The following is a 20,074-nucleotide window of genomic DNA, read 5'->3' on the forward strand; positions in this document are numbered from 1 at the left end:
TAATGCATATTGTTAATTTAAACATCTTTGCGTATGGATGGAGTCATTTGGCTTGCCCTGGGCATTATATTGGGCTACATTTCTAGGCCTGCACTCTTAATTTTTTTTCTCACTGTTCTGCATGATCTTACTCTTTATCAGCCATCAAGACACAGAGCTGCTACATGGTCAGAAAATGGATCCCTGAGTCACCACTTGGAGGAGAATCTCCTGACCAGGAACATCTACATTGGCCTTTACATGAGCGAGAAGTGAACATTGACTGGGTAAGTTACTGAGGTTTGGGGGTTATTTTCTGAAGCATCTGGTGTTCTTTGATGCAGATATTATACAACAGTAGGTAGTATGATGGCTGACCTTTGATACCATTAGAGAAAATTAAACATCTAACATAAACTTATTTGCATCTTGTTTCTTCTTACCCCTCGGTTTAACACTTAACTGTCTTGTAAGAACGGTATGAAGTTTATTCATTTGTCTGGGCCTTTACTGTAATTATCACTGTATATAATTCAACACCCAACACAATTCATTACTCACTGTAAGCTTTCAATAGCAGCTGTAAAAATAAAGTGAGCTTATTCTGTATCTTAGGAATAAATTTTTAAGCTTATGTAAAATCATTATTTCAAGTAAATTTACTCCATTTGAGAATGTGCGTTTTGCCCATATGTACAGTTTAGACTTCTTAAGAGATTATTTTACAACCTGATATGTTTTTTTTTTAATTTAAATACATTTTTATTTTAGTCAACCTACAGGACATGTTTTTTTTCCCCTTAAAAACAATGGCTCCACTCCCAGTAAGTCAAGGTCACAATAACTGAAGACCTCCAGATGATGACATTCCCGTATGTCTAAGTCCAGGTGATATGTGGATGAAGAGCAGCAGCTAATTATGACAGTAGGTAATAGATCCAAAGTAATAGCCAAATTCATTAACATTTTCCCATTTCTAAAGGTCATCAGTTTGAGCCCCACATTGGGCTCTTTGCTGTCAGTGTGGAGCCCACTACAGATCATCTGTCTCCCTCTCTCTCTGTCCCCCTCTCTTACTTGTGCTCTGTCTCTCAAAAATAAATAAAGATTAAAAAACTACATTGTCCTGACTGATAGATTTCCTGATTATCATGAACATTTAAAGAAGATTGAAGTGACCAGGCTGACTCCCTGTTTTTACCTCTTTCTAGCCCTCATGGTCAGGGCCAGGACCAGAGACCTCAGGTTGAAGGCATCCTCACGCCAACTATGAGACTAATCCTTCTGTCAGGCAGAGCAGTTCAGAAGAATACACACTGCCAACAAGGTCAGTCCTGTGCCAACTCTGCCTTTCTAAGAATTATTCTTTTGTTCATGTGTCCAAACCCCAAGCTTCTGTTGTAAGTCTGACACAATATGGTAGAAATAGAACAGACTTTGCTCACTGCCCAACCTGGGCTTCATTCCAGGTTCCAACACTTACTAGCTATGTGACCTTGGGAGAATGACTTCTTAGAGATTCTGTATTTTTCATTGGTAAAATGAAAGCAGTAATGGTAAGTGTGATTGTTAAAACTGACATTTGTTGAGCACTTACATTGCTGCCACTGTGCTAAGTGCTTTAGCATAAATTACCTTTTTAATCCCCTCATTATCCCCCTGAAATAAGTACTATTATTCTGCATATATTATACATGAGAAAGAATATCATTTACGATAAGTGATTAAAGATTCAAACCCAGAATTCCCTAACTCGAGAACTACAGTCATTGCTTCTAAAAACTATTTATTTTTGTTGACATTAAAGTTATGCATATGTTCATTTATTTCCTCCCATTTTGCCCAGTAATTTTATTTTTACTTTTTGAAGTATACTCAAGTCACAAACTTAAAACCCACTCTAGTGTCTCTCTCTAGCATCTTGCCTACTTCCCATGAACACAATCCATGGGTACCTTCATCCCTGACAAGGGCTTTCTCGTTCTATCTCCGCTGGTTTAAGTGGCCAGATATTGCCTGCCGTGAACATCTCCATTCCTAATCGTCATTTGCCTGATTATGATAAGTTCCACATTGTCTTTCAATGGTTCCTACTTAACCCATCCAAAGAAATGTTGACTAAATGCCAGTAAAGAAAGCTATTCATGAATAGGGCATATATCCTGCTCTGGGTGAGTTTGGACACAAGTTCTGGAGATCAGATGCATGTAGAAATAAGTGTGATGCAGAGGAGGAAGTGAATTCTGCCTGAAGACAGGTGTAAACATTGGCACGGTACTCAGAGAAAGAGCAGGAGCCAGCTGCCGTCTTTGAGTACCTAAGACATGCCAGATACTGTCATGTCTTATTTAAATTTCTCATAACCCTGTGGAGAAGGCATTGTTGTATTTATTTTTCCAAATGAGAGAGCTAAGACATGCAATTATGAAGTAATTTGCCCTAGAACATTGTGCAGCTTGCACACAGTGAAAGGGTGATCTGAATAGACGCCTTTTGTTCAGTGGACACATCTCATCTCCATATTGTAGTCCTTCTTCATTCTCCCATAGCTGTTCCAGACGACACCAGAAATTCAGCCTCTCAACCTTTACCCCTCTTTTCCGACCTTCCTCTACTCATTTCTGATGGGAAAAGGGAGGGAAAGGTAGTGGAAGGGACAGGTAGCCAAGCTATTTATACAGACAGGCATTCCTATACTTTTTGACCTTCCACTGATATGGGACCCCACCAACACGGAGTATTGCTCAGGGCTGGCCCCAGGTAAAACTGTTAAATAGGGGAAGTCTGCCTGGAGTGGGTCTGACACCTGAATTTGCGCCTTTCTTCCACTCAAAGTGTGTTGGAGTGATTGATTTGTCCCATCTGTTTTCCAGGACACCCATGCTAGCCTGGCATTAGGAAAACTTCCTAAATGGGATTGGCTTCCTGCCCACACATATCGAAAGGATAGGATTACCTCCCATCAGTGTTAAGGTGGGCTTGTTCAGCATTGGCTCTTAGGGGTTGAGTAGGAAATAAAGGCCTCTTGTAGTAAGTTAACGAGCATCCTTTTCTGAGCTTTAAGTACTGATGGTCCGTTCATTACTTTGTTTGCTTCCCATGCTCTAATTCCTATCTTTTTTGTATGTGCTTTTCCTGAATCTTGGCACATACTGTTCTTCCCCTTTAAGTACTGCACCTCTGCATGTTTTGATCTTTTTCTTGGACTATGGGTACCTAAATTGTCTGCTCTTCGTTTTGGATCCACCTGTAGGGGCTATCAGTGTTGGGATGTTGCTGTCAATGGGTCATCTAGGTTTTTTGACAAAGCAGTCTCTAGGGACCTTGGAGCTTCCTAAACATAATTATTCTACATCTAAAGTGTTGAAGATATTTCTTATTGTTTTTCAGAGTCCTGTGTGGCAACAGTAAGCAAATGACAAGTGTTTTGAATATACAGACATATGTTTGAATCGGGCAGCTATAGTCAGGGGTTGCTGGTTAGACTGGTAAATTTTGTTGTCACTCTGCATGCGATCAGATCCTGGCCCTGGTATTTGACAGTGCATGGTCTTAGCAAAGTTCCTTAACTGCACTATTCCTTATTTTCCTTACTTACTAAACAAGAATATCAACTACCACAGGAGGAGTCTCTATTTTAAAACTTTCCTAACTTTTTTGCAGTGAGGATCGAATGAGATTATAGATATCAAGCACTTGGGCTAGGATGTGGCGTTTGTAAACACTCAATAAATTTTGAGTATGAAGGAAAATGTACTTTACTTAAAAGCATTGTTCAAAAAAAAATTAAAAAAAAAGGGGGCACCTGGGTGGCTCAGTCGGTTAAGCGTCCGACTTTGACTCAGGTCACGTTCTCACAGTTCGTGAGTTCGAGCCCCGCATCGGGCTCTGTGCTGACAGCTCAGAGCCTGGAGCCTGCTTCACATTCTGTGTCTCCCTCTCTCTGTGCCCCTTCCGTGCTCATGCTGTGTCTCTCTCTGTCTCAAAAATAAGTAAACATTAAAAAAATTTTTAAATAAGCATTGTTCAATTAGGTTTAAGTGGGAATTGTTCTTAAAACTCTCTGATGTCAATTTTATTTTCAGGTAAAATTTGTATGTGCAGGTAACTTGAGAAAAAGAGATGGGGTGCTTACCTTAGATACTAAGAGACTTCTAAGGGTCTTTGGGGGAATTAACCTTTTGCTTGATGCAGTCTTTTATCTAAAAGTGCAAAGATGTTTCAAAATATCTGTAGTTAAGTCTTAAATTACAAAGTATGGTATTACCATCTATTTTCTTATGATATTTCAAGAGCTTCATGGAATTTCATAGTATAGGGGAGTAAGAAAACTAAGGGAAGAGCCACTGGTTTTACTTCAGATTTCAATAGTGGCAGAAAACAGAACTGCTTTTTCTATAAGCAAGAAACCCAGATGACAGTGATGAGGTCATTGCACATTGACAGTGGAAGGTGTATTTAAAAATATTCAATTGTCTACCAGAAAAGCAAGTGGTTTTTTTGTTGTTGTTTTGTTTAAGGCTGTCATTGTGAAAATGTATGTATTTCTTTATATGAAGAGATAGTGCCAAATATTTGGATTTCAGTATTAAAAAAAAATGGATATGAATGCACACAGAATTAAGGATGATGAACTTAGGTTTATTTTTTCTGGTGATGTGTATCTGCTAGAATTTGAACCTGAAGTGCTTTCATTTAGATGCTTGTATGATAAAGACCCATAAAACTGTAAAAGTTTGTTATAGCTGTCAGAGATCACAGTTGAATGCAATTCAAATTATGAGCTCATTGAAAGCACCTTAAAATGTCAGTAAACTCATTTCTTGAGCTGTTGGCTATCTGCTAGTGGAGATAGCAATAGCCTCCCAATCTTACGGTGTATGCTTCTCAGTTCAATTACTTAGATGTGGTCAGAAATATTGCCTGTACTTTGGTGATGAGGTGTTTTTGAAATGCGAATTAACATTCTCACTCAACACTCGCTACAATTTCACTCCTGACTGTCACTTTTAATGGTTGTTCTGCCTTTTTAAATTCTCCATAGCACAAAAAAAAGTCTGGATGAGTCATATCAGGTTGCTAAATGTGGTTGTCTGGCATGGGGCAAGAAATAGCTCAGAGTTAGGTTCCTTTCAATTCTTACTTTGTGTGTTTAAATGGTGAGCTTTTAAGTGATTTTTTTTTTTTTACTACTCTGGTTTTTCCTCTATTTTTCCATTTTTGAAAATGTATTTACAATATCATAAGGATATGTGACCCTGCAATTCCATTTCTAATTATATACTTGTATATTCACCAAAAGATATACATTAGAATGCTCTTAGCATCACTACTTACATAGCCCCAAAATAAAGCCATTCAAATTTCCAAAAAAGAGAAACAAATAAATACAGAGTGAGAAATATATACATATTATCTTTCTTTCTTTCTGTCTTCCTTTTTTGTCTTTCTGTCCTCACAATGGAATACTACATCACAATGAAAATGAACAATCTATAATTACGTGGAGTCACATGAATGAAGCCAGTAACAAAAGAGCCCATGCCATATGATTTTATTACATAAAGTGCAGTATCAAGGAAAAGCTCACCTTTTCTGTTAGAGAGAGATTAGTAGTGAATTGTGGAGGTGGAATGATTGGCACGGAGAAGAAGGAGCTTCTGGGTTGTGTGTAAAGCTGTTTCTTAATCAGGACATTGGTTATATAGTTGTATACTTGGTGAAGGTTTACTGAAATGTAAACTTACAAAATACGTTCTTGGATGTCTGTTGGAATATACTTCAATAACGAATTTTAAAAAGGGCAAAGTCTTGTGATTACCAACTTCATAGTTTTTGAGGTCCTAAAACATGATGAAGAACTATGTGAGGGAACACAGAGCAAATTTCAGACTTAAGATCTGAACAGGCTTTGAGTTTGACGGTGCCTTACACATTACAGTTGCTGAATATATGCGTGTTGATGGGCCAGTGTGCTTCATTCTGTTGTGATTATTTTAAAACATGATGTTAGCACTTCATGATAAATATTCACAATAAAACTAGGTATGACAAATCATACTTTATAAAACTCCTTAAAGATTTTCTCTTGGAGTACTGAGTGGTGCCTAATATATCTTTCTTAAAAACATGGAAGGCGGATAATGCCCATTAATGTGCACATATTCAATTTCAAAGGACATTGCTAACTCTGTGCTTTATCTCTATTAGTAATTTCTATCTGGCTTCTGTCCTCCACTTAACTGGTGTTCATTGAATTTACCAAGGACAGTAATTGGTTTTATCATTAAGATGATGCATTGCCCTAACAGATTGGTAGCTCACTGTTGTTGTTGTTGTCATTGTTGCTGTTGTTGTTTTATCACAAAGAAAATTGAGAGTCATTGAAAAATGTATTTTATTTAGGAATAAATGTATGTCAGCAAGTGGATAGTAATTGTTAAATTGGAATGAAGAGACTTACGTCAAGTGCTGCAGAAGATTTTTTTAATTTTTGTGGTTTTCTAATGTTTATTTTTATTTTTGAGAGAGAGAGAGAGAGAGACCGACCGTGAGTGGGGGAGAGGCAGAGAGAGGGTGACAGAAGATCCAAAGAGGTCTCTGAGCTGACAGCAACAGAGAGCCAATATGGGGCTTGAACTCAGGAATTGTGAGATCATGACCTGAGCTGAAGTTGCATATTTAACCAACCAAGTCACCCAGGTGCTCTTGCTGCAGAAGATGAGGCCTGGGAATAAAAATATTATGTCATACATAGAAAAAGTAAAAAATTTTGAAGTTTGTACGTAAATAAAGCACTCTGATCATTAGAATACAGTTTGTCAGGTTTCAATTTAAAGATTTATTTATAATCCATACTAGACTTTTTATAGACTCATCCTTGGATTAGATTACATCAGTCTCATAAATGTAAAATGGCTTTGTTTGGGTATTCTTTGTGGCCTATGGCACTCATCTATATTATATTAAGAATATAACTCATATGGGGGGTGCTTGGCCTGTTTAGTGGGTAGAGCATGCAACTCTTGGTCTCGGGGTTGTGAGTTCAAGTTCCACATTACGTGTAGAGATTACTTAAAAATACAACCATGGAAAAAGAATATAACTCCTATGGAAATATTTAATGCCTAATTCAACTTTACCTATATATAAGGGTTAGTTGACAGGTATCATTTTTCTCACATGGGCCAAGTAAATATTTTTACTGAATGTTGTATTTTCAAGCTTTACCTCAGTATTGCGTAGAAATTTTTTAAAAAATATTTTCTGCCGGGGCGCCTGGGTGGCTCAGTGGGTTGAGTGTCCGACTTCAGCTCAGGTCATGATCTCACATTCGAGCCCCGCGTCGGGCTCTGTGCTGACAGCTCGGAGCCTGCAGCCTGCTTCAGATTCTGTGCCTCCTTCTCTCTCTGCCCCAACCCACTCATATTCTGTCTCTGTCTCTCTCAAAAATAAATAAACATCAAAAAAAATTTTTTTTAAACATTTTCTGCCGCCTTTGGTTTACATGCAAACTTAATTGATGTATTTTGTTCAAATCTGCCTGTGTTACTTTTTTGAACATCTTGTATTTCCTTGACTTGAGGGCTCAATTTTTCTCTCTCTTTGCATGGAGCTGTAACTCTGTCTCCCCCCCCCACACACACCCCAAATGACCTCTCCAGTAAGAGTTTATGTGCCCTCTTCACTTGCAGCCCTAATGGAGTCTTGAGCCTGTTCGGTTTGATTAGCATGTCTTTTGTACTGATCCCAGTACAGGCTCCATAAGTCTTCATTGAGGGAATCTCTGGAGGGATGATCTAGGTTTAAAAATCGAGTTGCATTTTAAAGACATGAAGCACCAGCATCTGAAAAATACACCAGGGAAAGCAGAATAAATGAGGGAGACTAAGCAACAAAAACTAGAGAGGTTGAGGCTTGGGCTAATGAGGTTTTCAAATGCAAACCTAGATGTTTTTGATTTCAGAGGATTTTGGAAATGTTACAGAAAGGAATGAAGAAAAATTAATTTCAAACAATTCATGGCTGATTATTGTTTGTTGAAAGCACATTCTAAGTTTATAAGGATATAAGAAAGAAGAGTGGCTTTGAGTTATGTAAAAATTAGATTTTACAAAGCAAAAGCCCTATTATACTTAGTGATACCAATTAAGATCATTAGTTTTGATAGGGAAGCGGAGGTGTTTTTCAGTACATCAAGAATCAGAAACAAGTATGTTGGATACCCTTATCCTCGTCTTCATGACCATCATCTGATATAGCATGCAAACACTATGTAGTTTTTAAGTATTAGAGAATCTCTGAATTAGATATAGATCAGCTCCTCGTGTTAAATATTCTAATGATGATGAAAATCATCACTACCTAGCCATTTTGGAACATCATTTGGGAATTTAACCTGCTCCAACCTGTCTCTTAACTTGTCCATCAAGTCATTCAGGACAAAACTTGCTCAGTTTTTAGTCTTCTCTTCCCACAACCCTGTGGGATTTTTGGTTATAATATATGATTGGTTCTTAAAATGATTTGCATCTTGATGTTTGTTTTCTATGATTGTACCGGAAATCAAGGTAATTTCTTTCTCCAGACCCAATACTTTTGTATGCTTCCAAGAAAGCAGCATGTTTTCAAGATCACCCCTCAGTGAGAGTGATTTTAGTCACATGGGAATTAGGGTCACAATGCTTGGTAAAAATCAAGCAACAGTAATGATAATAATTAAATTTAAATTTTTTATATTTGAATTAATCTTATGCTTTTATTGAAAAATTATACTTTGGTATTTCCAGGGACTCTGATACAATAGTAACTCACCATTCTGTTAAATAGCCAACCTTTCTCCAATTATTACAAAGAGTAGGCATTCAAAACCAAAAGGGCTACCATTTACTTTGACTTCTTGGCATTTTTAATCTTCTGTAATATTACATTTTCAAGTTAATTTTAATCTAGCAGATTTTGACATGCAATAAAATATTTAAGCAATTCCTTTTGTTAAAGTTGGAAAGTACAATACACTGTTTAAACATAATCTTCATGAAATTCCGCAAATGTGCATATTATATCAGCCAAATACTAAACTTATTTTTGCTGCTGGATGAATTTATTTATAGGGTAGAAACTCTTTCATTTGATACGATTACAGCCAAAAGTTTTTGGCTAAATGAAAAAAATTGTTAAAATGAGGAATGATAAAATACGTACAAACCATAACCTTCAAATCTTTTTAAATTCACCAGTAAGAGATACGTATCTATTTGCCAACCTTTCTTTGAGTTTAATCCCTTTATGTGAAATTTACCTTTGCTTTTTTTCCCCAATAAACGACAACCATGATTGACTGTGTATGGTTTTCAGTTTCGTTTATGTGATAATAAATCAAGATTCTAAAGATACTCGTGAAATGAGCTGGATACAGAATCCTCTTAAGAGGTTGTTTTACCATATTTAGGACCTTTGCCCAGCAGTTTTATTACTTTTGTTTGCTTCCCAGAGCCCTCAGGTTTGTTTTTTTTTTTTATATTTTGTCTAGCGATCTCGTGGTAACCAGTTGGAAAGTTGGGCTGCAGTGGGTTTACACCTCCATAGTGTAAATGACCTTGTCATCATTTTATTTTTTCACTTTTAATTTTAATATGAACTCAAAAACAAAAGATACAAAAGTAGTATAGATTTTCCCTAGGTGTATTATCAAAGTCCACCAATTGTTTATATATTATTTTGCCCTTGACTCTCATTCCTTCTCTCTACCTATCTGTACATATGCATGTTTTCTGAACTTGGCTAAAGTGCTTGCCTGCCATAATTCACCAATGTAAAATAACTGTATTTTTCTTTCTCTGCCTAAGTAATTTGTGGAATGATGCATTAAAACTACAGAAATGTCCTCTCTCATCACATTTTTACCCATTATTTTGACCCCTCAATTCCTTTGATGATATTCTAACTCCATCATTCCTTTTTCATCCATTAGTTGGCATTTAACTATGAGGAAGAGCTCTTTTCCTCCATTTACGTATTTACTCATTTATTTATATTAATTTGGAAACGTGGTTCTTATTTTATCCAGTGGGCTATAGTCTCATATTATTTATTTTGATGTTCAAACTTTCCCAGATTTGCCTGTGTGAGTCCCTTCTGGCTGGCTTTTGTGTGCATTGATGTGTTCTTACGGTTCTTAAATTTTTTTAATGTTTATTTATTTTTGAGAGAGAGAGAGAGAGAGAGAGAGAGGGAGATTGCAAGTGAGGGAAGGGTAGAGAGAGAGGGAGACCGAGATCCTAAGTGGGCTATGTGCTGACAGCAGAGTGCCCCATGCAGGGCTTGAACTCACAAACCATCAGATTGTGACCTGAGCCAAAGTCGGATGCTTAACCGATAGAGCCAACCAGGTGCTTGTTCATGATCCTTCAAGCACTTGTTCTCTGTCACAGTTTCGACAAGGGTGTCAGCCATTTTTCTAAGGAGTCATATTTCCTTTTTGTGTTAGAAAGTACAGTCTAGATGCTAGGTACGTCGTGTTGTTGGGGAGCTCTCATCTCTTCAGTAGGCTGAAACGATAAACACCCAGACACACACACCCCTACGTTTATTTACCTGAGAACTCCAGTTTCCACACTAAAGAGTTTATTCTAGTGTTCTCTTTCCATCTTTGTAACTCTCTTTTCCAACAGTGAACAAACTTTCACCTATTATCTCTAATACACTTACTTGTTCACACCTTGGATACAAAATTAGTTTCAGAATTCCTTAACCCATGACACTACAAAAAGAAAACCTACTAACTGGAGTTCGGTATTTGTTTACACTGCTTCTTTGAGACAGTATTTACATACAGTGAAATGCTCAGTTATGAGGGTACAGTTTATTAAATTTTGATGAACATATACAACTGTAATAATTACCCTATTCAGAAAATCCCACAATCCCAGAAAGGTTCCTCCTGCCCACTTACAGCCAACCCACACCCTCACTGGCCGCCTCTTTTTGAATTATATCACCCCACTTTACTTTTACTTGCCCTTTGAATATCATAGAAATGGAGTCATTTAGAGTATACTCTGTTGTATCTGACGTCTTTTACTCAACATTTTTTCTCAACTCTTTAGATTCGTTGTTGTCATTCTGTATCACTAGTCCATTATTTCTTTAAGTGTGTAGCTCCTTTTCTTGGATTTACCATAGTTTACTTTTCTTGTTGATGGATGTTTGGGTTGTGTCTGACTTGTAGCTATTAGGGATAAGGTGCTAGAGACGTTCTCGTGCAAATAATTTTTTGCAGTATATGTTTCCTTTTGTCTTGGAAAAATAGCTAGTGGACATCCTGAGCCATAGAGTAGGAATATGCTTAACTTCATAAGAAAATGTTAAAATATTTTGCAGTGTGGTTGTACCATTTTATGCTGTCGGCAGCAATGTATGAGAGTCCCAATTTGCACCACATACTTTCCAACATTTGGTGTTGTCAGGTGTTGAGTTTTGTTTTTGTCTGTGTTTTCTTTAGCCATCCTGGAATTTATGACATGTTATCACATTACATTTTTAGTTTGAATTTCCCTGAGGAAAAATGATGTTGAGCTGTTTGACCCATAGGTATTTAGAAGTAAGGTGATAATTGCCAAAAATATGGGACTTTTCTAGATCTATTATTTTTGTTGATTTCTAATTTCCTTCCACTGTGGTCGGAGCACAGACTCCCTACGATTTCAGTCTTTTGAAAATTTGGTTTGTGTTCATCTGTGTTGTGTTCCATGTACTCTTGAATGAAAATGTGTTCTAAAATTTTGTGGGTATATTGTTCTATATATTCTACTTAGGTCAAGTTGATTGATTAGGTTATACAAATATTCCATGTATTTTTTAAGTCTCTTGAAGTCTACATTGTCTAGCAGTAATATAGCCATACCAGGTTTCTTAGAACCATTATTTTCATGGCATATCTTTTTTCCCCATTTCTTGGCTTAATAGGATAGACAGCCTATTCTTAAAGATTTCATTTTGTTCACAGTAATGACAAGGTAACTACATCTAACATTTTGACACATAGATATGTTTGTTTTGCTATTTTAGTGGTTGATCTAGAGATTGTAATATACATCTTTAAGGTATCACAAGAAAAACTCAAATAATACTTTCCTCTCTCATGAAAAGCATAAGGAACTTACACCTTTGTAACTTGATTTACACCTATTACTGTTTTTGTTTTTGTTGTCTTACATTTTTCTGTTACAGTTCTATGAAGCTCAAAATTACTAGTTTACATTTTGATTTAAACAGTCATAGGTCTATTAAATAACTTCAAGAAAATAAAATGTGTGGCACCTAAAAAGTTTTCTTTTACATTTCCTCGGATGCTGACATCCTCTGATGCCCTTCATTTCGTCCTTAACATTTGAGGTTTTATGGTACAGTTTCCTTTTAGGCTGAAGAAATTGCTTAAGCATTTTTTTTTAACTCAGGTATGTTTTTTAAAAAGTGCTTTTATTCCAGCTTCATGTTTGGAAGATACTTCCACTGGATATAGAATTCTGGTTTTAAAGATTTGTTTCAGCAAGTGAAGTAGGACATCTAGTCTCCGTAGTCATCGTTCATACTAATTGCCCCCTGTATGTAATATGTTGGCTTTTTTTCCTGTGGGCTTTGAAATATTCTGGTTTCATTTGGCTTTCAGAAGTTTGATTGTGTGTCGGGGCATGCTTTCTTTTTTTTTTTTTTTTATATGAAATTTATTGACAAATTAGTTTCCATACAACACCCAGTGCTCTTCCCAAAAGGTGCCCTAGGGGCATGCTTTCTATGTATTCTCCTGCTTTGGGTTTTCTGGGCCTCCTGAGTCTATAATGACTATTTGTCATCCAATTTGCAAAAACTTGGCCCTTTTTTTCAGATTTTTTTCTGCCTCATTCTCTCTGTTGTTTTTTAGGACGCCAACTGCATGTATCTTAGACCATTTGATATTGCCTCGCAGATCACTGAGTCTCTCTTTTGGTTTTTCAGTATTTTTTTTTTTTCCTGTTCTCCTGGTGAGTTAATTGGTACTGATCTACATTCAAGTTTATTGAAAGTTTTTTGCCCTTTCCCAGTCTCCCCTTAAACTTAGCCACTGGATTTTTCATTTCAGATAGTGTTCTTTTTATTTCTAGACTTTCCGTTTGGTCCTTTATAAAAGAACTTCCATTTCTGTTCTGATACTTCCCATCACTGTCCTCATCGTGACCAAAGCTTTTCTTTAAGTATTTGGACATATTTCTAAAATCTCATCTTTGCTTGCTAATTCCATTATGAGTCATTTCAGGGTTGATTTCTATTAACTGCTTATCTTCTTGACCATGAGTCACATTTCACTGTTTCACGTCTAGTAGATTTTGATTCTTTATTAGACAGTTTGGGTTAGACCGGAGATTTTTAGAGATGCTAGGTTCTGCTTTCTTCCTCTGAATCCTGTTGACTTTGTTGTTGCAGGCAGTTACCTTCACTGGACTCCAACTCTGTCTTGCCTGCAATGGGCAGCAGCTGAAATCGCTGCTCAGTTATTTTAGGCTTCCGTATGTGGCTCCTGGAGTCTCCCTTGCCCAGGAGTAGTCTGAAGGTCAGCCACGGGTTTGAGTGGAGTTTAGATGCAGATTTTTGGAGCTCCCTTGTCTTTGTTTTTTTCTTGTCTGGATATTCCCTCCTTAATTTCTAGCCACTCAGTCAGTCTAAAACTTTATCTCTGACTCTTCAGGACTGTAAGACTGTTTTGCATTGTGAAGACTGAAAAGTGCCCTAGGGTGGAAAGGTGTTTAATTGTTCACAAAATGAGATTCCCTTATTTCCTGACTCATGTTACCTTCACTTTCTGCCTGCTTTGTCCTTGAGTGCCTCATGAGTCTTAAAAAGGAAATATTCACAATGTCAATGAAGACAAAATACCGAAATGGAGGCGGTGATATTAGAATCTTTTAACAATGTACTAATCAAATGAAAGTGGTGATAAAGTTTTTCTGACATTGAAAATGGTATTTGAACATAGAAAAATCAAAGTGTGAATTATCTGTGGCAGTAAATCAGAGGCTATCATTACAGGTGAAATTTTAAGTTAGAAAAGACCCAAATTAATATTCTGTGACTCTGTTTATTTTTAATGATAGAAATTATTATGTCCAAGAAATTACTACCTGTGAATGTGCTTTGCACTGCTATATGGACTTAAACTATACAACATTGCAGTTGTACTGATTGAACTATTAAATTAACACAACAGAGGTCGGTAATCTTTATCATTCTTTTCAACTGTTTTTACCGAATATAAATGGTACACAATCTCCAGAAATCATCTGTGTTACTTGCTGTGTCTAAACAAAGATGGAACAAATTGCATTTCTTCAATTATGTTGTTTCCATCTGATTCGAGCTGATTTGTAAAGTAGCACAAAGCATACATCAGGAACAGGGAAAGCTCAGAACTTCATGGTTCTCATTAGGGTTTTTTTTTTTTTTAATATTTTACTCTTTTAATTGATAAGAATGGAGGAAGAAGCATTCAGATTTATTCATTACTGATTTATTGCATATCTGAGAGGCATTTAAAAACTTCCATGGTTTTTAACCTCAGGGCAGTTACCTTTTATTTGTTTATAATTAGGTTGAATGCCAAACCTTGGCTGGTAAATTTGTTAAAAATTAGCAAGATGAAATTTGTGCTTCCAATGTAGTTGTATGAAGTCAGATAACCATTTACCAAAACAGTTACTGGAATTATTTACCCTTGTAAATATTCTGTATTAGTCAGCAGATGGCATGCATTGTACATTAAGTATTCCACTGTGTTATGGCATGTACTTCAGAACAGAAAGCATCTGTTTTTCTCCGAAAGACATATTATCCCTTCATTTGTAGTTTAGTGTTATTTCGTGAACTATTTAGTGATAATCAAAGAAGGTGATACTTCATCTTCATTTCGTTCGTGTAGCAGATTCAATCAAGAATAAGATGGGGTAAAAATACATTCAGTGATTGCTTAGCAAGCTTCAGCATCTAGAAAAAACATTCCTGAGGAATTGTTTGCCTGCTTTGGCTAGAGGCTTGCACAGGAGGACAGAAGCCTTTTGGATGCAGTTTCTGAGTGCCTTGCATGGATTTCAGGAATATAAAAACCATGTCCTGTTGTATGTGAGTAACTGCATATATTCAAAACCCAAGAAGCAAGTAAATCAGCGAACAGGGACAGGTAAATGTGCTTGTCAGTCCTCTTTTTAGGATAATGCTGGAATAGCCTAATTGGAAAATCTCTTTACATATAAAACCAGGCACGTGTTGACAGGCTACCCTTTGAGTGGTTTCAGAGGAGAATTTGGCTGGTGATGCTCTCACCTAACCTAGCCTTGCATATTCCTTGTCACACTGGTAGCCATCTGTCAGCCTGGCCTGATGCCTATTCCCAAGGTATTTGGTCACTCTTCGCAGGGCCTGAGTTGTGGCTGTCAAAGCTCTCTCCGGGGAACTAAGTCACACAACATAAAAGTGAGTGAACACACAGAGAAACAAAACCACAAACTGCATGTACCTCAGCGGTCAAAATGGAGATGATGGGTCTTTGCCTCCCCTCACACCCGTGTTTTTTTTACATCATTTACCCAGAGAATGACTTTCTTAGGTTGACACTGATACCCTTTTAACCAAGAACTTTCTTGAAGGCCAGTTGTATTTGAAGGGAAGCAAACTGTGTAGGTTCTCTTAGAATATTATTAGTCCCTTATTCCTAAATATAGAGGTTAATTAAATAGCCATTGAAAAGCAAAAACAAAACAACCCCTCGAAAACAGATTTTAAAAAGTTAACATTTTTGCTTTATATCTGGAGAACTAAATTGATATATATTTCCTTGAGGAAATAGCATATCTATCAATGGCTCAGTCTGTCTGTATCTTAAATATTGTATCTCTTCCCAGTTAGATCTGTGGTTCATTGGAGGGAATGTTGCCAGTTTCAAAGAAGAATAAAATACTTCAAATGAAAAAAAAAAAAAACAAAAAAAACAAAAAAACAAAACATTTCCCCGGTGTTAAAAGACTTCAGGGTTTGATTATTCATTTTCTGTGTTTAAAGTTAGAGGTGACCAAGGACATTAATGAAAATGTTATGTATTCAATTTGATACTCTTCAAAAGACTTCATAAATGTGAAATGGGCAGCCAAGATGAAAGCCTTCTTGATTTTACTGTGTAGGTAAGTGGGAGCTGAGTATGTACGTGAGAGTTGTGAGTGGGATGCCATTCTAGCTGCTGGCTTCCAAAGATGCTACAAGTTGTCCAGTAGTGGTTGTTATTGATAGATGAGCGCATTTTGCTGCCCATTTCTTTTATGTTACAGATTGCTAGGAGCGCTTGGTTGGGCCTGGTGTTGCCCTTTTATCTGTTTCTTAAGGAAAACTGGGGAATGTACAGGAGGTGATGAGATACTGTATGAAAGAGGTAAAACTGTAGCTATTCTGTGTCCGTGAAACCTGTGGAGAAATGTGTTTTGTAAAAGGACTTCTCTGTACTTGAGGGTTATGTTCGGGGTCTTTCTTTGTCAATCGGCTTGCATTCCAAGTTTCCTTTGGCCTAAGGCAGCACCAATTCAATAGTTTCATAAGAAATTATATACCTGTTTTGAAGAAATTTGTCCCATATAGGTGCCTTGAGGTTTTTGGCTGCTTCAGGAGAACCTGTTTTCACTGGCAAGTAAACTGACAAGGTTAAACAAAAAAAAAGTCACCAGCTACCTCTGCAAGTGATAGGAAATAAATGCCATGAGTGCTGTGAGTCTGCTTTACAGTAATGACGAGAGATACAAAAATCAGATTGTCACTCCTGCCAGGTACATGCAGGTGACCTGCGGCCACAGGCAGGTCATTAGACCTGTAGGTGCCAGATACTGCAGGATTTGGCATGAGGCCTGTGTTACGCTCAGAAGCCAGCTGGCTGAGCATTAGGGAAAACCAGGGTGACTTCACCTAATTGGGGCTGAAAACATGGCCATGTAAAAGATGCATAAGAAAGAGGCCTGTCTTTTGATAACTAAATGTAATCATTTTGAATAAGAGAATGAATATCAAACATCAAATACATGAACTTACTCTTCAGTTCTCAAATTCTTCCCTTATCTCATCCTACCTCTGAACCCGCCTGCTCAGGGGAGGCATTAGGCAGCATGTGATCATGTCACTGTGTCACCTAGTCTCCTTCTCAGTGAAATTCAGGTGTCTAAACAGAAAGGAGTGATGGCAGATTTTTCCCCTCTTTCAGCAGAAAGCCAAGGAAATGCTTTCAGAAAGATGAAAACTACACTTGTGTGTCATCACAAATCATCTGTATAACCCTCGGAGCACAAATACTGTACCTCTTTGTGTCAGCTGTTTATTGCTTAGGTTAGGACAGGAATACATTTTCTACGTCAGTACTTGATTAGGTGAAAAATTCCCTGCAAGTGGAAGCTGAGTTACTTCTCAGGAAATGGGTTGTGTTGAAAACAGAGTAGAAGCCCTTGTTGAGATAATTAATGTGACGTGTTCGAGAAAAATCACCATTTCACAACAAAATGATATTAATGGAATTGAAGTTGATCTGGAATGTATTTTTCCAAACTGTCAAGTATTTTAAATAATTATTTAGGCAATGTGCCTGCCACAAATGGGGGTCAAGAAATACTAACAGACAAAATCACAAATATTGCAATAAAACTAGAATTTCTACTTACCCGTCACTTGCTCTGTGCCAGGCGTTCTTACATTCTATGAAAATTCTCTCTGATATTATCACAGCTGTGCAAGTTACTCCCGTGTTACAGATGATTAACCTGAAGGCAGAACCTAATTCCAATTGAGGAATCTTTAGTTCACAACCAGATAATATCTTTAGTGTGAAACCTAGATAACGTTCATCCACATTTAAGTCAGTCTTGTACGTGCATCCTTTGCCAGTATCCTCAATCGAGTTTCTGTATATGTGTTTTAAAATTTGAGATATTTGTGCAGTTTTGATTTTTCCATCTCTGTGATCAGTGTCATTGCTTAATTTACTGCTAGAGCTGGTAAAACACTGGCCAGTATATCTCCGGGAGTGTTGCCATTGGGATGAACTGGTGTGTGTTTTTTGTTTGTTTGTTTGCTTGTTTTTGTTTGTTTGTTTGTTTTTTGAAACTGGCTTGAAATATAGATTATTGGCTTCACTGTGGAACCTTAGGGCAATGGAGTGAGTTTATCTGCATATAAATAAAATTGCCACACTGCGTTCTGCATTTGGTCTTAAGAAGGCTGGTGGGTGGCATCTCGACAGTAAGAGAATTAATACTGATGGGTAACAGTCTTTGAAATACTGAGACTTTTACTGATTTTTTTTTTTTTTTACTAAAAAAAGCCCACACAGATACCATCAAAAATATATAATTAGGTCATAAGAGGTATGAATACCATAGATTCCCATCACATTTTTCACACCTCTGCCTGCCAGGCTGACATATTTTAAAATCTAGCAAAACCCATAGTACAGCGTCTACATTGTGAAGGGAGGTAGCACAGAAGACTCGGGACATATTAAGGAATGGGTATTAAAAACCTTCTTCAGGTCGTCTGGGTGGCTCAGTAGGTTAAGCCTCCATTTCTTGATTTTGGCTCAGGTCATGATCTCACCATTTGTGAGATCCAGCCCTGCATTGGGCTCTGTGCTGACAGTGTGGAGCCTGCTTGGGACTCTCTCACTTTGTCTCTCTGCCCTCCTCAACTTGTGCACACATGTGCGTGCACTCTCTGTATCAAAATAAATAAATAAACCCCCCAAAATCTTTTTTTAAAGTTAATATTGAAGTATAGTAGGTATACTGTTAAATTAGTTTCAAGTGTACAGTGTAGTGACTTGGCAGTTCTACACATTACTCGATGTTTACCATAACTATAGTCATCTGTCATCATACAGTGTTACTACGATATTATTGATTATATTCTGTGTGCTGTATTTTTAATATGTGTGAATTACTTATTTTATAACTGGAAGATGTGAATGCCCTTCACCTATTTTCCCCATCCCCACCCACCTCCCCCCTGCCAACCACCAATTTCTTCTCTGTATTTAAGAATCTCTTTGGTTTTTTGTTTTGTTTTTTAGAATCCACTTGTAAGTGTAGTCATATGTAAGGTATGTCCTTCTCTGACTTACTTTACTTAGTTTAATACCCTCTAGATCCATCCACGTTGTCACTAGTGGTAAGATCTCATTCTTTCCTATTGCTGAGTAATATTACATTATACACACACACACACACACACACACACACACACACACACACCTCTTCTTCTTTGTCCTTTCATCTATAGACACACACGGGTTGCTTTCATACTTTGGCCATTGTAAAAAATGCTTCAGTAAACATATGGTTGCTTATATCTTTTCATATTATTGTTTTTATTATTTTTTATAAACACCCAGTAGTGGAGTTATTGGATATCATGGTATTTCTGTTTTTATCTTTTTGAGGAACTGCCATACTGTTTGCACAGTGATTGAACCAATTTATATTCCTACTTTTGAAAAGCATAGAAAGTATTGGCGTGCCAACCTGGAGGGCTAGAGAGTAAGGTAAGCAGACGTGCGACCTCCTTTAAATTAAAAGATCCACAGATGTTAGCATTTGTAAAAGCATCTTGATAGTGGCATAGCTTCTTCCTTTTTGCATTGGTTTTGAGTTTAAAGTAGATAGAAACAGACGAAAACAAAACATACACATAACCAGTGTTTGCTTTAAATTAGAAAAAAAAAGTCAAAGTGAAATAATCTTGAGCTTTCCATTCAAGCTAACCTATCATTTCATAACACTGTTGTTAGCAGTAAAAACATAATGTACTTACTACTTTTTAGCTCTATATTTACTTTCTATTCCTCCATATGTATACCATCTCTTCCCCCCAAACATGGCTAGTACAGTCTTGCATCTTTCACTGCAAAGCTACTAGCATTGTCTGATTTGTCCTACCCACAATTCCCACTGTACATCTCCTTCTCTCTGTTAAAATGTCCCCAGTCTTCAAAAGTCAACTCTTGTGAAGAGCCTTTGTGAGCATCCCCACAAGCTGTGTATGAACA

At 37.1% G+C, this 20,074-nt stretch overlaps 1 protein-coding gene across 2 annotated transcripts in view; it reads left to right on the forward strand.

The window, feature by feature from the left end:
- Positions 1-20,074, forward strand: part of LOC101095955 (melanoma-associated antigen B18-like) — a 606,992-nt gene that overhangs the window by 330,202 nt on the left and 256,716 nt on the right. Inside the window, exons 4-6 of one of the 2 annotated variants that reach the window (XM_045050420.1) lie at positions 142-266; positions 751-908; positions 1,191-1,306. The gene's annotated coding sequence lies outside the window, so the exon portion shown is untranslated. The remainder of the gene's footprint in view (positions 1-141; positions 267-750; positions 909-1,190; positions 1,307-20,074) is intronic. The other variant, XM_045050421.1, reaches the window with a different exon arrangement.

The sequence above is a fragment of the Felis catus genome, chromosome X (assembly GCF_018350175.1).
Source record: "Felis catus isolate Fca126 chromosome X, F.catus_Fca126_mat1.0, whole genome shotgun sequence".
Classification (NCBI taxonomy): domain Eukaryota; kingdom Metazoa; phylum Chordata; class Mammalia; order Carnivora; family Felidae; genus Felis; species Felis catus.